This window comes from Rosa rugosa, chromosome 4 (assembly GCF_958449725.1).
Source record: "Rosa rugosa chromosome 4, drRosRugo1.1, whole genome shotgun sequence".
NCBI lineage: Eukaryota > Viridiplantae > Streptophyta > Magnoliopsida > Rosales > Rosaceae > Rosa > Rosa rugosa.
Window position 1 is genome coordinate 17688761 of NC_084823.1, and position 18758 is coordinate 17707518.

Genomic DNA, 18758 nt, shown 5'->3' on the forward strand with positions numbered 1-18758 from the left:
TCCCAATGGCTTCTGGAAGTCTGAATTGAAAGTAGCTGAATTCAATAAGACACTGTGAATCAAGGTTTAGACGTGCGGCCCAAGTATAGTCGCCTAGACACAAACTTTCTTTCAAATCCTTTGGGCAACCTTACTGAAATGGCCAGGTGGGGGAGGGCGAACAAAAGAGGCATAATCCATTTTGGTATGAACTACTCCCACATAGTGGTTTAGGCCCATTTGTACGCACTTCTGGATTCAATAACCTGTTATGAACGTTGTCCCCTTTCTAGACACCATTTCACATAGGCTATACTTACTAAGATGAGAAATATCATAAGTGTGAAGACAGTTCAACAAGTGTTAATAAAAACCGCCCTTAACCTTAAGGGACCTGAACTAGGCACCAATAAGGAGTTTAGGTCAATATTAACAAAAGAGACTTCACCTATTCCTTTACTAACCTCTTACTAACCCCTTACTAACCTCAACTTCTTAATAGTGGTGTGATTTACAGCTCACAGTATGTCCCACCGGGTGTGCCAAAATGTTTGGCTCCAGTTTCCCTTGAGCTGGTCAACAGTCTCTTTTCTTGCGCGGGCATGCTAGCACCGTTCGGGTGCAGTCATCGGGGGTGTCCCTTGACCTGACTTCTTTCAAACGATTGTGGACGAGGAGAGCATCAACCTCGTCGTGGGATTCTTTGTGCCTCGTGGCGAGGACTTTTGCTGAGCTTCTTCAAAATCGCAATCGATACTCGATGTTGTAGATCGAGTAGAGCGAGAACTACTACGAAGTGAGGAGAACTTGCTAAAGCGTGACTTTAGCTTGGCTGGAAGGTTTGGTGGCACTAACAGTCGGCTCTTGAGGAGAGGGTTGCTCTAGAGCCGACTGTTAGTGCTACCAAACCTTCCAGCCAAGCTAAAGTCACGCTTTAGCAAGTTCTCCTCACTTCGTAGTAGTTCTGGCTCTGCTCGATCTACAACATTGAGTATCGATTGTGATTTTGAAGAAGCTCAACAAAAGTCCTCGCCACGAGGCACAAAGAATCCCACGACGAGGTTGGTACTCTCCTCGTCCACAATCGCTTGAAAGAAGTCAAGTCAAGGGACACCCCCGACGACCGCACCCAAACGGTGCTGGCACGCCCGCGCAAGAAAAGAGACTGTTGACCAGCTCAAGGAAAACTGGAGCCAAACAGTAGGGATATGGGCGACCGGTGGAATAGGCAAGACAGCAATTGCCAAAGCTGTCTATAACTCAATTGCTCATAAATTTGCTGGGAGTTGTTTTTAAGAAAATGTTAGAGAAAATTCAAAGGGTGGAGGCCTCGTCAAACTACAAAAGGAACTTCTTTGTGAGATTCTAAAGGGAACAAAATTGAAGGTGACCAATGTAGCACGAGGAATCACTATGATTAAGGAAATGTTGCAATACAAAAGTGTTCTCTAAGTTCTTGATGATGTGCATGGCATGGATCAGTTAGACAACTTAGCTGGTCAATGTAGTTGGTTTGGAATGGGTAGTAGAATCATCATAACAACAAGGGATAAGCAATTGCTGAGATGTCATAGTGTTAATTTAATATACGAGGTCCAGAAATTGGATCATCATGAAGCTCTCGAGCTTTTCAGTATGAATGCCTTTAAAAGAAGTCGACCTTTGGATGCTTATGCAGAACTCACACAACGTGCAATACGCTATGCTCAAGGTCTTCCATTAGCTTTGACTGTTTTAGGTTCTTCTCTATGCAATGAAAATGTAGAGCTATGGGAAGCTGCATTGGATGGTTTCAAAAGCAGTGAAATTCAAGATGTTTTAAAAATAAGCTTCAATGGATTGGATCATAGATTGAAGAAAGCTTTTCTTGACATTGCATGTTTCTTTAAAGGTGAAAATAGAGAACAAGTGACAAAAATATTAGAAGCTTGTGGCAGCAAACAGCATGTTATTAATGTGCTCATAGAAAAGGCCCTCATCAGTATTGATAATAATGATAGCATTTGGATGCATGACTTAGTAGAAGAAATGGGTAGAGATATAGTTCACGAATTGTCACTCGATGACCCTGGAAACCGAAGCAGGTTGTGGTTTCATGAAGATGTTTACCGTGTTCTAACAGAGAATATTGTAAGTGTATATCTTAATTCACCTCAACTTTAATTTTTTTTTATTTTTTTTATCCTAAAACCTCAGTAGAATATGAAATTTAATTATTTGAGAAAGTGCTCGGTTCGTTAATACTTAATACCATTGCATTTTCATTCTAGGGAACAACCAATGTTATAGGTGTTTGGCTCCAGTTTTGTTGCAGTTGGTCAATAGTCTCTTTTTTGCGCAGGCGTGCTAGCACCGTTCGGATGTGGTCGTCGGGGGTGTCCCTTGACCTGACTTCTTTCGAGCGATTGTGGACGAGGAGAACACCAACCTCGTCGCGGGATTCTTTGTGCCTCGTGGTGAGGACTTTTGCTAAACTTCTTCAAAATCACACAATCGATTGGCTTAAGGGAAATTCGAGTGAGGAGAAATCTTGTCAAGGAAGATCCGAGTGAGGAGAAATCCCTTTGAGCTTGATGAAAATGTTCTTCGCGAAATGTTCCTCGTGAAGGCTTCGTTGGCTTTCTCCTTGGCGAGAATCCTATCTTCTTGTTCAAAATCACACAATCGATACTCGACGTCGTAGATCGAGCAGAGCGAAAATCACTGGGAAGTGGGGTGAACTTGCTAAAGCGTGACTTTAGCTTGGCTGGTTTGCGAGGGCGTTACCCTTGCTTGGCTGGTTCCGTAATCGTTGTGGTCGTGGTACTGCAGTCGGCTCTCGAGGAGACTAGGACCGAAAAACGTTGACAGAGGGTTTGGTGGCACTGACAGTCAGCTCCTGAGGATTCTGGGACTGGAGTGTGGTCACCGGTAAGAGGAGAGGGGTTGCTCCGGAAAGGCTTGGATGATCATAGAGATTAATTGATGAATTGTCTCTTGTTACTTCGTCATAGCCTCCATATATAGGCTACCAGGCCACAGTGGTTGGCCTTAAACAAATCATGATGGGTTAAGCACTAATGGAATCATGGTGTGTTAAGCACTTAAGCACTTATGGAATCATTATGGGTTAAGCACTTATGGAATCATTGTGGGTTAAGCACTAATGGAATCATGATGGGTTAAGCCCTGTTGGCCACCATGAAATGTAGTTGAATGCTTCCCCACGTGCATGTCATATTCCTTAATTGAATGGAGTATGAATATTCGCATGGGCGTGCCTTTTCTTGTAGCTTGCATAATCTTCCATAATTCTGCAGGTAGGCTTTATTTAGCCTCTAAATAATATATTTCGAACTTGTTGACAATATATAGTTTGAGCCACTGACATTGGCTCAATTTCTCCAAGACACGCCTTGTCAGGCCAAAATGCTCATTTTGGGTTCAAACATTGCCCCCCAGACCTCGAAGTCAAAGGTCTTCGTCTTGACTGAAGAGGTCTTGAATCAGCACTGCTCTTATAATGTCGTTGCTCCAAAGCCACTTGTATTGGCTTGACTGAAATTACTTGACTGATTCCATATAGGCCTCTAAATAGGCCATAAAGCTTGAATGCCACAATCTGAATTGCCTTTGTCATGAACTGACGCTTTCTTTGCCAACGTTATTGCCCCCCATGTATCTGATGTCTGGTGTGCAGTGAATTGGCGAAACTTGGGCAGGTTGTAGGAGATCAGAACTTTAGCGTGCCCCCCATGCAAAGGAGACTGCTTTTGATCTCGAATAAGGATCCTTCTCTTCCTTGGTGGTAGCTTCGCCATGTGTATAGCAGCAAGTTTCTGCCTTGTTCGCTGGCTCTCTGTTGATTTTCTCAAATGTAGGTGTTGGAGTCGCTTCGCTGGCTAGATCAAGTTTGATCAAGGCCTACAGTACTTGGCGAAATAAGATGCAGAATAGCAAACTGTTTGTTGTCATTTAATCCTTCGCGAATCTTATGCTGAAGAGGATGATTGAATCATAGCTATCGACATCATGACATGTGACCAAGTGAACCCACCATACTTGCTGCAACTTTAGCATCTAAAGCTGCATGGGTTTTAATCATGTTTAATTAAAAAACATCAGGCCACTACGCTGGCCCTGCGGTTGTAGGGAAAGGTGCAATGCCATCTCTTCACCACCGCCTCAGATGCAATTCTCAAGATGGAATAATGATTAATTAATTATCAACTAGAGCCACTCACTAGCCCAGCTAATAAATTAATCTCCAAAACTATCTGAGCCACAAATCAAGGTGTAGTGGAGAAGTGTTCATTGCGAACAAATTTTCTTCGCGAACATTTTTTGACTATTTCCTTTAAGGAAGATCTGAGTAAGGAGAAATCTTCTTTAGAGAGATCTGAGTGAGGATAAATCTCTTTGAGCTTGGCGAAAATGTTCTTCGTGAACATTTACTGACTTTCTCCATGAGCTTGATGTAATGAGGACCCAAGACCTTTAAAATGTTTCTCCAATATTTCTTTGAGGAGAAATCTCCTCGAAGCAGATCCGAGTAAGGAGAAATTTCCTTGAGTTTGAGTCTCTGTTCCATCACTTCAGCTCCTCATCTTGATGTTCAGCTTCCTCTCAGTAGATGACGGTTTGCTCTCTACAAGATCACGGGGAGGCCATCTATGCTTCACTCCAAGCTCTGATGTATCAAAATTTATAGCATGAAAACCCTTCTTGTGAGAGCTTGCAGGAAAAGAACACGGATACTTCGCGTCAAAGACTTGGAAGAAGTTTGGCTCGTAGGAGGAGTAATCTTGCCCCCCAAGTATCCTTGTTGGTTGGTGAAGCATGATCTTCAATTGCAACTTTGGAGATGAGGATGAACATAGATTGGCTTTGTCGCCGACTACCATGTCATAGATCATGGTCTTGGTAGAATTAGCCACGAATTGGCTTTTGCATTCGACCACTTACTGGTCTGAATTCTCCATATCAAGAGCTTCAAAGAACCTGAACTCCTTCATATGCTTTTTGGAACTGATAATCAAATAGTAATTATCATCATATTCATCATAGATTGGCTCCGCATCGAGATCATACTTAGAGTCTCCAAAGAGTGGCATATCAAATATTTGTTTGCCTCTATACTCTTTCCAGGCCTCATATCGAGACGCCTCTATGGATTGTTTAGTATCATCATAGACAAATTTCTTTGGCAAGAAGAAATTTGGAACTGGATAACTGTAAACAAGAGTTAACTTGTATTGATCGATGATACTCTAATTTACGGTCGCGAATGACAAATTGGCCACTAGAATATTTATTCTGGCCATTCATGCAACGTGGGTTGTAGATGTTTTCTCCACATATATCAAAGCCACTGCATGGTCCCGAAACATTGGTGAAGAATTTGAAGTTGAATTAACCAATAAAGCCACATATTGGTTTTCCAAGGCCACAACTTAAATGATAATTAAGTTAGCCATGGCTTAATTGATTATATGCATGACAACGTCCAGAGCCATGAAAGCCACATGCATGATAATTGAGTTGACCATTTTGAGCATATTTTTGATCATTTTCATGACCGTGGTAGTGTCCAGTAGCAAGACCGCATCTCTCTTGGCCAGATTCTCTTGGAGGCTTTTCTTCTATCTTGCTTTTCATGAGAAACCCAGAAGCAAACTGTTTCAAGTTCTCTCTTTCCTCCAAACTTCTTCTTCCATTTCAGAACAAACCCATAAATGGCACACAAGAAACCATTCGTTATCGATTAGGCAGATGAAATCACTGAGAAAGCCGCATTCACCTGGCGGACTAACATGGGTGTTCGATGCAGAAGTCAGACCGGAGAGGAGAGAAGTCGACTGATGGGCTTTGGTGGAGGTGATAATCAAGCGAGTCTGGGTCCCACACCTCGCGATCGTTTGCTAGATGATGCTATGGCCTATTATGAGCTTCCCATCTGTCGTCCGATAGCAGCTCTTCGGCAAGTACCCGGTGATTTTAGCAGTTGGGGGCCAAGGAGGAAAGTGGGTTTCTGGCCTACCATCGCTCCCGAGGAAAATGTTTGGTATCAGGAGGTCCGAGCGAGAGATTTGGCCCGTTGGTATGCGGTGGCAATCACCCAAACCATTGATCTATGCTTCTGTCTTTACCATCACGGGGTTGCCCATTGACTTTGACCCCTATGTGCATGGTCAGTTTGATGGCATTCAATTTCCTTTGAGAATGGATATGGCTGGTCGGGGGCATCGCAGCAAATCCTACCCATTCTGGCGCGACTATTACTGCACCCAACGTAACCACACAAGAGGTATCGCATTCCTGGATTTCTGGTTTTGCAAATTTATCTTTTGCTCTTCTTCCAACAAACCTACTGGGCCCTGGAATTCTCTGGCCACTGCTCTCTACAATGGTATTTGCGTTGGCCTTGGGCAACCTGTATTGGGTGCGTTATATCGCTCCCTTTATAAAGCTGTAATGTGGCCCTTCGATACCGACATTAGTGGCCCTTTCTGGATCCTCGCCTTTTGGCTGCAGATTTATTTCCCTTGCTTCCGTCGCGGTGATATTCCAAAGGATCTTCCAGTCGATTCCCTTTTAGGGAATTGGCTTTGCCGCAACGTAAGGTATCGAGCTCCACCTTACTCCGAGTGTTTTATTTACTTGTACTTGCTGGAAGAGATGCCGGACCCAAAAATAGTCCTTTCTAGGCGATTCCCTCCTCCCCTTGATGATGGTTTTCTACCCAGTGGACGAGATCATAGCGAAAGAGCCCTCCTGGCCTTTCGTCGCGCCATCTCCTACTTGGATATTCGTCTTGCCACTGACCGCATAAGCTACGAGCTCTATGCCCCTAACCACTTTGCTCGCCAATTTGGGTTGGCCCAGTTGGTACCCTGGCCTCTGGTTGATTCTGCCAATTACTACACCTATTGGTGGAGATTAGCCCCGCCTAGGTATGCCCCATTTCAGAGTCAGTTTACTTTGATAGTGATTCCCCCTAGGGTCAGAGCGCTGTACCCCCTCAACGATGATTATGCTGATTGGTGGAAAGAAGTGTCCGTGAACTGTTGGGACCTGCCATATGACGAACTCTTCGCCCCAGGCTCGTGGATTTGTATCCCTGGACGTGATGAGCGAGAAGGTAGAATAAGTCGTGGGGGTTGTGCTGCAGGGTTGGAGAAGCGCTCAAGAATCTTACGGTCCTCCGGACCAGGACTACTCATGCCAGGTCCCAACAGTTCACGGACACTTCTTTCCACCAATCAGCATAATCATCGTCGACATCATTGAGGGGGTACAGCGCTCTGACCCTAGGGGGAATCACTACCTGTTTCTGTGTGAGAATACGGAACGGGAACTAAGTGTGGATCATGATGGGGAGAGAGAGAGAGACAAGTGTACATACTAGGGAAGTCTTAACTAGGTTTGGCACTATCGGCTGGGCCCCATCGGTACTCCCAGCTACTATGCCATGGGCCGGGTTCACGACCCACCATGGCGAGGCTCATGTGGGATGTCACCCCGGGCACCCAGGGTCCGGGGCAGGGCCAGCACAGCCCATCTGGTTACACATCAGAAGGTTGATGAGGCATCAGGAGACCAACCTGCGTCCCACATCGAAGATAGGGGAAACTCCTTTCCCATGCTCGAGTATTAAAGCATCAGTACAACTACCTTTTACGGGTAATAACTCCTTCATCCACTATTTACTTTATACATTTATTAGTTTCTCACTCAGGCATCGGAGAGGTGTAAACCGTCCGGTACGGTTTACCCCTTTAACGCTGTGTTCTTGATTCAGGATCTAGGAGTTGGATCGGTACCCCAGACGGTATAGCATTCTGTGTGAAGTACCCGGAGAAAGCCACCAGAAACAACAAGCATGTATAGTGGTTCACCTTGCCCTTGAGGCAAGGCTACGTCCACTTAGAGATTCTACTAGTAGTGAGGCCAAGTAGCCTTTGTAATGATACAAGTATAGGGATCATGGATCCATCCTCTCTAAGAAGGGGAGGACTTCCTCTTATAGCTAAAGGAAGTCCCATTCTATTTACATATTCTCGATGTGGGACAATAATACATATATTGCTTCTCTTGAAGCCTCTTGAAGATCATGGGAGGGTGGCCTCCCTACGAGGTACCGGCCGACCTCCACCATAGCGAGGTAGCTCGGGTGTCGGACTACCAGATGCATGTCGTAGGCCAGACTAACCATATCGCGGGGCCCACCTACGAGGTTGTTGCTTATGCTTGGCGGTATGTGATAGAGGCGGTATGTACAAGTCCCCGAGTAAGAGGCGCTTCTTGGTTGGGGAGTTTAAATATGATGCCGCCAAGTATGAGTGACGACCCAGTTGAACGCCATACCCATACTAGTCCCCCAACTCCGTAAGTAAGAAGTGTAATGCCCCGTATCTTAAAGTTTTTACTAGTTACATTTTACCGTGGTTGACCGAAGAGTGACTTTTTCTTTAGTCCGGTAACTTAGGAAATTTATTTGAGAATATCGTAGTATACGAAAAATCGAGTTCGTGGACACGTAGTTTGTTTAAATCAGAGTTGTATTGGGGAAGTTGTGGTAAAAAGGGGAAGTTACTATTCCTCGCATGGTTTTTTTTTAAAAGGTGAGTTTCTTTTTGTGGAAAGGAGAAAAATAAAAACAAAAAAGGAAGAGAGAGAAATCGGGAAACCCGATTCCAGCCCCCCTTTTTTCCTTCTTCCTTCTTTCTTTTTCTCTTCTTTCTTTCTTTCTCTTTTCTACAAAACCGGAACCCATTTCCGACGAAATCACCGCCACCGGCCGCACTACCGGCCATTAGAGGATCTTCTCTTCCTCCTCTTGCATCTAAGGTAAGATTTCTGACTTGGGTAACCTTGATTTGAGAAGAAATCGGTGAGGGATTTCAAGAAAAGGGAAAATCGGATTTTTCTTTGATCTTCGGTTTTCGGCCGGATTCTTTGAGGGTTTTGGTTGTTGGGGAGGTGTTGAACGTGTTCCTAACCTTGTTGCAGCTTGTTTTGATCTGTGGAAGAAGATTTGAAGGTGTTTGAGCATGTGAACAGTAACGTGAACAGTAACTGTCGAGTTCTTGGTTTTTGTTTGGTTTCCCTGGCCATTTCGGCTTGATTTTGGTTGTTGTTGCAGGTATAGAAGTTGATGAGTGTGTTGTTGAGATGATTTTGAACTTGTTTTAGGCTTGATGTTGTTTGGTTTGAGATTTCTTGGAAAATTGATGTTGGTTAAGGTTGTTTTGATTATTATGGTTTATAATTTTATGGGTTAAATCTCTTGGTAAAAGGCTATTGTTGAATTATTTTGTTGGGAATTAGAGAGGAGATTGTGATTTGAAAAGGAAACATTAAGAGAGAATTTGGAGATTTTGGAAAGAGAATTATTTATAATTTGGTGGTTAGTTTTAGTTAATAAATTGAAATTGTAAGGAATTCCGAAATTCGAGAGTTGAATCCTAAATTGAAGAATTGGTTGTTAGAGGAAATTTTGTGAATAACAAGCATTACTTTTCGAGGGAATGAGTTTTGATTCTTAGATTATTTTCTTATTGAGGTTAATTATATCCTGCCAATTATTACAGGACGTACTGAGCCCTCGAGCGAGGAGGACACGGGCAGGCAGCAGGATTAGCTGCGAGACTCACCTGTGAGTGGACTTTTATTTTATTAAAATAATGCATGCAGCATGGTATTAAATTTATAATGGAATGTTATTTGAGTAAATGTGGTTTTCGTGGAAAGAAAAGAATTTAAAGAAAGGAGTTGGCAAGGAGGCTATTTTCGGCGCATGCATACGTTACCTAGTCGGCAGTCCCCTCTAGGTAATAGTCTGGTCGGCAGTCCCCTCCAGACTATATCCCGGTCAGCAGTCCCCTCCGGTGAGTCATCTGGTCGGCAGTCCCCTCCAGATGAGGCAGTTAGTCGGCAGTCCCCTCTAACTACCTGTGGTTAGTCGGCAGTCCTCTCTAACCACCGCCTCCTAAATTCCGGTCGGCAGTCCCCTCCGATGCGTCATCTGGGCAGCAGTCCCCTCCAGATGGCATGAGATGGCTAGACAGCAGTCCTCTCTAGTCATCGAGCGATGTTTCATGAAAGGATGGTTTTCAAAGGAATGAGTTGGAATTGTTTTATAAATCCCGCTGCATGTTGGATTTTTATTAACAAGAAAATGGGAAAGCATTCAAGCATTGGTTTCATAGTTTATTTTAGTTTCGTCCACTCACTCTAACGGTTTTTAAATGTTTTTCCCCTGGGCCCTTCGGTTTCAAATGCCCAAATTTCAGATTTGCCGAGATCGCGTCCAGGAACTTGTGGCATAGGGAACAGCGCTTCTGTTTTGACTGTAGGTTAATACTTAACCTACCTTGTATGATATCGGCTTAGTTATGTATGACTGCTCTGATAACCATTTTAAATTTGGTGAATGTTAATGTTTGAGAATCTGTTATCGTATTGAAGTTAAGGTGACATTCGTGCTTTCGGAATGTAACATATACACTTGGAATGTAAATATTGGAATGTATCTATGAGTGTGAGTTTAGTTTTAAGCATGTCCAGGTTTTGTGAATTGTTGGGTAGCCCATTTTAGGGGAGGTTCTGCCGATTTTTCTGCAGGATTTCACTTAAAGTGGGTCTCACAGGCTCATATCCGGGTTTCGGGGTGAAACTTAGGTCGGGTTCTGTCAAGAAGGGACTCTTCCGGGTCATGTAAAGTGTTCCATGGTAGGTTGGTACCACGGGGCTTATCATCGAGCTAGTACCTGCAAATAAGATAAGAGTGTAGAAAGAGCATATTGATTGCGCTAGGGCAATCCAGGTGACATTTGAGTCAAATGCATCGAGGTGCATGAATGTTTATATGAGATGTATGTTACACATTGTGTGTATGCACGTATTATGTAATGTTGACATACGACGTATAAGACTAGAGTGTATGTGGTTGTGAAAGTATAACAAAGTGCATATGATGCATAGATGTGTGATGAACGCGATGACGCGTACATAATGATATGTATATGTTGTATGCATATGATGCACATGTTTGGATCGGGAGTATGGTTACTCGTCGAGTCCTCCAAGTCAGATAGTTAGTAAAACGGGAATTCGGACTTAGATTATGTTCGACGATGCCGATGAGGCTAAGAATGAAGCTCCGGTATCGAAGTGACTACTTGTCATACTAGCGAGACTATGGCAAGACCATGATAGTCCCCCGAGTATGAGAGTGTAAGAATTGCGTTCGCTCATATTGAGCGAGTGATAGGTTGTGTGAGTTCTGTCCTATGGTCTTATTAATGGGATGTAAAAGAAATTTAATTGTTGCGATCAACAATAGGCGAAAAATTTCAATATTTCCATTAATAGACCATAACACGAAAGTATGAGCGTGAAGCCCGATGATAGTCCCGGTCGGGTACTATCTCCACTTGTGATAAGTGGTATGAATAAGTCACCTAAGTATAGATAACGCTCGGGAGGTGAGATGACTCAAAAAGCAAGGGACTGGACCTTGGCTTACCCCGTAAGGGTACCTCGCTCGGGGCGAGGATTTTTAATGCAAGGGACTGGACCTTGGTTTATGTAAGGGAGCTACCCTTTAGTGATCCAGTTGGGATACCTCGCTCGAGTAGAGGATTTATGAGGGCATGTAGGCCTCGTGTACCCGGTGGGGTAAATGAGGGCTTGAGCCTCCTTAACCCAATGAGGTTGAATGAGGGCCGGTAGGCCTCCTTTACCCGGTGGCGTGGCCCCGGGTAGAATGATGGCATTAGCCTCGTAACCCCGTTGGGGTGTCCGGTGGCTTTGGCATCCGGTACCCATTAGCGAGGCCCCGGGTAGAATGAGGGATTGTGCCTCGTAACCCCGTTGGGGTACCCAGTGGATTTGGCGTCCGGTACCCGGTGGCGAGGCCCCGGGTAGAATGAGGGATTGTGCCTCGTAACCCCGTTGGGGTACCCAGTGGCTTTGGCGTCCGGTACCCGGTGGCGTGGCCCCGGGTAGAATGAGGGATTGTGCCTCGTAACCCCGTTGGGGTACCTCACATGGTTGGAGGGTTTTATGCAAGGATTTGACCTTGATTTACCCCTTGGGGGTACCGCGCTCCGGGCGAGGATTTTAAGTGCCGCATGTAACACGTTGTTTAGTGTCACATGTATATATGTCGCAATTTTAATTGGTTTGCAATTAAATTAAAGCAAGACATTAATAAATAGGCATAATGAATATGCTATTGAAAGTATCAAATGTTGTAGGCATACTTAGATTATAGAAATCGTTATGTGAAGCATGTAAATCATTGTATTGGCTCAAATTTAAAAGTGTAAATGAGAACTTATCTTTTGTCGATCGAAGAAGTTGACAATTGGGATTGACCCGAGTACCATATCATGTTGGAGTTGTTCAAGCATAACGCTCCTTGTAATCAACGATTGATCGTCAATAGTTTGCTTGGCCTTGTACGCACAAGAAGATGCCCGGTTTAGAGTGATTTTCCTTTCCTCCAAAGGCAAAACAGAATAAGTGATTAGCAACTTGAGCAACTTGATTAAATATGTGTAACGAAGATTTCATGCACACATCTTTGAGAATATTACGATGGTTATCACGGTGCCAGTATTGCTTTACATATATGCATGGCACGAATTGACATACACGCACACACTGATATGAGAAGCATGTGTAGGTGTATGGCTTGAAGCATCAGACGTATGTTTCAATCAACCAGGCAAAAATGAAATTTCACACGTGATTTATTATAATCACAAGCACTTGCTAGGTGAGTATTATATAAGGTTAATTATGCATTTATGATAAATGAATTATCAAGGCACATGTGTATATATGAATGTGTATAAGCATAGCAAGTTAATTATGCCTGCCATTATGACAAATTGTGCATGAGTAACATGAGTAACAAGTGCCTTGGCTGATCATGTGTAAATAGACCAAGAGTGCACTGTTCGCAAACAATAGTTCGGCCAGTGTGCCTTGGCAAGGGCGAAAATAAAGTCAATATTTGATCCTATTCTCAAGAAGCATATGTACATGGATTGCATTTAGGACTGAGTATGGATGAATACGCAATTGCTAGCACATGAATCCTATTGATCATGGACATGCATGCAAGAATGCAATGTCAGATTCTTGTTATTGATGACAATGAATTCAACAAATAAAACGTAGAGTTCGGTAGTCATTAAATATTGACTGAAACAAGACTTTGAACTAGTAGAAATAGAAATTGGCTTCTCTGCTATAACTATAATTTGCTAGAAAAAAAAATGCATCATCTGGCCCTTAAAACTTCTTGATGTTTCTTGATGTGGTATCAGCTGACCCTTAAAACTATATCTGACGGTTGTGATAGAATCCAAGCAAATTATAGCATGTCATATTATAGTAGAGAAGCCAAGTCCGTAGAAATAAGCAGTTAAGTATTGTGATGCCAGCAAGTTTGTGCAGATACCTAGGTAACACGTATCAGATGCCTAGATAGTAATTGAATAGATAATTGACTGAATATATCATGCTTGTCCACATACAGAAGCAAGTATAAATATATAACGTGTGGCTCTTTGTAGTAAGTACACGTGGGCATATATATTAATTGCATGATGACTATCATGGATCGATCAGGCAAAATAGAGGTACAGAGAGTAGCTATTAGTTTTGAAGACTTAGCTCAGTGGTCAGCTGCGTTGAGCAGCGTCCTCGACTCTGATACGAAGATCTTGAATTCAGACTGATTCTATTGAAAATTGTAGTGGGTGAGAGTAGGATCTCTGTTCGAAGAGAACCATCAGAATGAGCCCATGCGACTCATCGGTGCCGGGACGAGGGTTGAAGCTGCCGAGATGGGTCATGTACCGGAGGGGCTGCGATGACAAGCTATGGGAATGGAAAATGTTTCCGAGTATCGCTGCCTGAGTTGGTTGGGTTGAGTACATGGGTGCACAAAGTAGAAATGTTTCGACGGCGGGACGGGTGCTTTTCCGAGGACTAGCTTGCCGGGAGAGCTCGCCGAGAGGGAAGCAGTGAGACGAGTGTCTGAGTCCCGGAGAGTAGAGTTGGTGGAGGACTAGCAGGTGTCGGAACTTGTGGGTTCGCTAGCTAGTACTGATGATGGTTGTCATGGCAGAGTATCGATGGAGGCAGGGGGTGCCGGTAGGAAGCATGCTTCGGGTATGCGGAGCGAAGAACTTCTCAAGTGTTGGGGCCCAGTGTCGGTGCTCGGTGAGTCACCAAGATGCCGGTCTGAGAAGAGTACCGGCCGGGATGAGCCTCCACTGGCCCGAAGCCGGATTTGGAGTGGTGGACTAAGGTCAGTGGTACCGATCAGGTGTCCAAAGCAAAATGCCCCTTTTTTTTTTTTTTTTTTTGAACCCGGACGAGTTTCTCTGAGCCTCCCTGACAGCCTGATCTCCGAGACCGAGTCGATACCCGGATAGAGATTGTTGGGTGGGCTGAGATGTGGAGATTGCCGGATAGTAGCTGCTCATGTGCCGGAGAGACCAAGTGGTTCTGGTCTCGGTGAGATTACCGGGTGCCCAAATCGATTTGTTGCTGATGAAGCTCCAGATTTTGAGGAAAGATCACAAGGATGTCGAGTTGTGAGCAAGTAATAGTGACTGGTGGTGATCACCGGGAGGTGAGGATATCATGGAGGAGGCTTGGTCCCTAGATCAATTTTTGAAATACCGGCCTGGTTGTGTAATGGTACCCGTACGTGATTCTTGTTAAAAGATCCAAGGTAAATTCCACCGAGACTAGGGTTGCTCAAGTTGCCGCCGACTTTCCTCATGAGTCCCGCTGACTCAAATACCCGGAAGCTAAGCTCATGTACCCGGAAGCTTATAGTACCTGTTGGCTCAAAGGCTTGGGTGAGGTTGAGGGTGGGTGTCCTGCATGTACCCATGTACCCGGAAGCTTATGTACCCGTACATGACCCTTACTCAAGGTCGGAGGCTCGTACCCTAACTCCTAGCTAGGGGCCCTCTTCTAGCACCAATGTTTCTGTGTGAGAATACGGAACAGGAACTAAGTGTGGATCATGATGGGGAGAGAGAGAGAGAGAGAGAGAGAGAGAGAGACAAGCATGTAAAGTGGTTCACCTTGCCCTTGAGGCAAGGCTACGTCCACTTAGAGATTCTACTAGTAGTGAGGCCAAGTAGCCTTTGTAATGATACAAGTATAGGGATCATGGATCCATCCTCTCTAAGAAGGGGAGGACTTCCTCTTATAGCTAAAGGAAGTCCCATTCTATTTACTTATAATTGACGTGGGACAATAATACATATATTGCTTCTCTTGAAGCCTCTTGAAGATCATGGGAGGGTGGCCTCCCTACGAGGTACCGGCCGACCTCCACCATAGCGAGGTAGCTCGGGTGTCGGACTACCGGATGCATGTCGTAGGCGGGACTAACCATATCGCGGGGCCCACCTACGAGGTTGTTGCTTATGCTTGGCAGTATGTGATATAGGCGGTATGTACACTACCAAAGTAAACTGACTCTGAAAGGGGGCAGACCCAGGCAGGGCTAATCTTCACCAAGAGGTGTAGTAATTGGCAGAATCAACCAGAGGCCAGGGTACCAACTGGGTCAACCCAAATTGGCGAGCAAAGTGATTAGGGGCAGAGAGCTCGTAGCTTTCGCGGTCGGTGGCAAGACGAATATCCAAGCAGGAGATGGCGCGACGAAAGGCCAGGAGGGCTCTTTCGCTATGATCTCGTCCACTGGGTAGAAAGCCATCATCAAGGGGAGGAGGGAATCGCCTAGAAAGGACTATTTTTGGGTCCGGCATCTCTTCCAGCAAGTATAAGTAAATAAAACACTCGGAGTAAGGTGGAGCTCGATACCTTACGTTGCGGCAAAGCCAATTCCCTAAAAGGGAATCGACTGGAAGATCCTTTGGAATATCACCGCGACGGAAGCAAGGGAAATAAATCTGCAGCCAAAAGGCGAGGATCCAGAAAGGGCCACTAATGTCGGTATCGAAGAGGCACATTACGGCTTTATAAAGGGAACGATATAACGTACCCAATACAGGTTGCCCAAGGCCAACGGAAATACCATTGTAAAGAGCAGTGGCCAGAGAATTCCAGGGCCTAGTAGGTTTGTTGGAAGAAGTGCAAAAGATAAATTTGCAAAACCAGAATTCCAAGAATGCGATACCTCCTGTGTGGTCACGTTGGGTGCTACTAGTTGCGCCAGAATGGGTAGGATTTGCTGCGATGCCCCCGACCAGCCATATCCATTCTCAAAGGAAATTGAATGCCATCAAACTGACCATGCACATAGGGGTCAAAGTCAATGGGCAACCCCGTGATGGTAAGAACATCCAGCAGAGTTATGCTCATCTGCCCAAACCGGAAATCGAATGTATTGCTGGAGGTGTTCCAGAAGCAAAGAGCGGCGGCTAGCGGTGCAGAGCTGGTATTATGGGAAAGACAGAAGCATAGATCGATGGTTTGGGTGATACCCACCGCATCCCAACGGGCCAAATCTCTCGCTCGGACCTCCTGATACCAAACATTTTCCTCGGGAGCGATGGTAGGCCAGAAACCCACTTTCCTCCTTGGCCCCCAACTGCTAAAATCACCGGTCACCTGCCGAAGAGCCGCTATGGGACGACGGATGGGAAGCCCATAATAGGCCATAACATCATCTGGCAAACGATCGCGAGGTGTGGGACCCAGACTCGCTTGATTATCACCTCCACCAAAGCCCATCAGTCGACTTCTCTCCTCTCCGGTCTGACTTCTGCATCGAACACCCATGTTAGTCCGCCAGATGAATGCGGCTTTCTCAGTGCTTTCATCTGCCTGATCGATAACGAATGGTTTCTTGGGTGCCATTTCTAGGTTTGTTCGGAAATGGAAGACGAAGTTTGGAGGAAAGAGAGAACTTGAAACAGTTTGCTTCTGGGTTTCTCCGGAAAAGCAAGATAGAAGAAAAGCCTCCAAGAGAATCTGGCCAAGAGAGATGCGGTCTTGCTACTGGACGCTACCACGGTCATGAAAGTGATCAAAAATATGCTCAAAATGGTCAACTCAATTATCATGCATGTGGCTTTCATGGCTCTGGACGTTGTCATGCATATCATTAATTAAGCCATGGCCAACTTAATTATCAATTAAGTTGTGGCCTTGGAAAGCCAATATGTGGCTTTATTGGTCAATTCAACTTCAAATTCTTCACCAATGTTTCGGGGCCATGCGGAGGCTTTGATATATGTGGAGAAAACATCTACAACCCACGTTGCATGAATGGCCAGAATAAATATTCTAGTGGCCAATTTGTCATTCGCGACCATAAATTGGAGTATCATCAATACAAGTTAACTCTTGTTTACAGTTATCCAGTTCCAAATTTCTTGCCAAAGAAATTTGTCTATGATGATACTAAACAATCCATAGAGGCGTCTCGATATGATGCCTGGAAAGAGTATAGAGGTAAACAAATATTTGATATGCCACTCTTTGGTGACTCTAAATATGATCTCGATGCGGAGCCAATCTATGATGAATATGATGATAATTATTATTTGATTATCAGTTCCAAAAAGCATATGAAGGAGTTCAGGTTCTTTGAAGCTCTTGATATGGAGAATTCAGACCAGCAAGTGGTCGAATGTAAAAGCCAATTCGTGGCTAATTCTACCAAGACCATGATCTATGACATGGTAGTCAGCGACAAAGCCAATCTATGTTCATCCTCATCTCCAAAGTTGCAATTGAAGATCATGCTTCGCCAACCAACAACGATACTTGGGGGGCAAGATTACTCCTCCTACGAGCCAAACTTCTTCCAAGTCTTTGACGCGAAGTATCCGTGTTCTTTTCCTGCAAGCTCTCACAAGAAGGGTTTTCATGTTACCGAGTTATCTTTCCGGTATGTCACCGCTATGTCAAAGCAACTGGAGTAGCCAGTAGTGCACTCTTTGCTAATTGGTGCTTGGTAGAATACATGTATTTTGTAGAGACTCCTGATATTATTTCGGGACGTTATCTCGATGCTTATTGTAATCAGGGGTTTAGGCTCAACGTCCCCCCCCCCCTTGTATTCGGTTTCATTAATCAAGGCTTGAAGGTAGCTGTACAAGCCCTTTATTCTCAAAAAAAAAAATAATAACCCTGATCGAATGACAAAAAGAACACAACACGTCCTTCACTCATGTAGACATCATGCCTCCCCCTGATGTCGACATCTCTCCCTGATTGCTACAAATCATGGGAGTTCGGATAACTTTCTCAATCCGATGCTCTTCACATGTTTCTCAAAGGTGGTTTTAGATAACGACTTAGTAAATAAGTCTGCTACATTATTCTCTGATCGAATTTGATTTACTTCAATCTTTAGAAGTGATTGTTATTGCTGATTGTAAAAGAACTTAGGCGATTCTTTGTTGAAACAAAGGTTCATTGCATTAGATGACCAGCCAATAAGCCAAAGTCTAAACATACACTTAAAGACAGAAAAATGGCGGGGTAACTACCACGCTCCTATCTAAGTAATGTAAACTTATTACAAGTCGATTTTGAGCCCGCTTTGGAAGCGGACCCATAAACAAAGAACAACTCCGTGTCTTCTAGGGAAAAATCATTGACTAGCATCCCCATTAGCCAGGCGCGCAATTGCGGTACCAACAGAAAAGCCACTTCCCAGCAAACAAATAAGAGTCAGTTCCTCATCTATAAGCCGCTTCCGCCAGTCCCACTCAAGATAATTACCAATTCCGTGGAATCATGATCTAAAGTACGACTAGCACTTTAAAGACCTTAAAAAG

General features: G+C 44.4%; 1 pseudogene; it reads left to right on the forward strand.

The window, feature by feature from the left end:
• Positions 1–6926, forward strand: part of LOC133746376 (disease resistance protein RPV1-like) — an 8930-nt pseudogene extending 2004 nt beyond the window's left edge.
• Positions 6927–18758: the final 11832 nt, after the last annotated feature.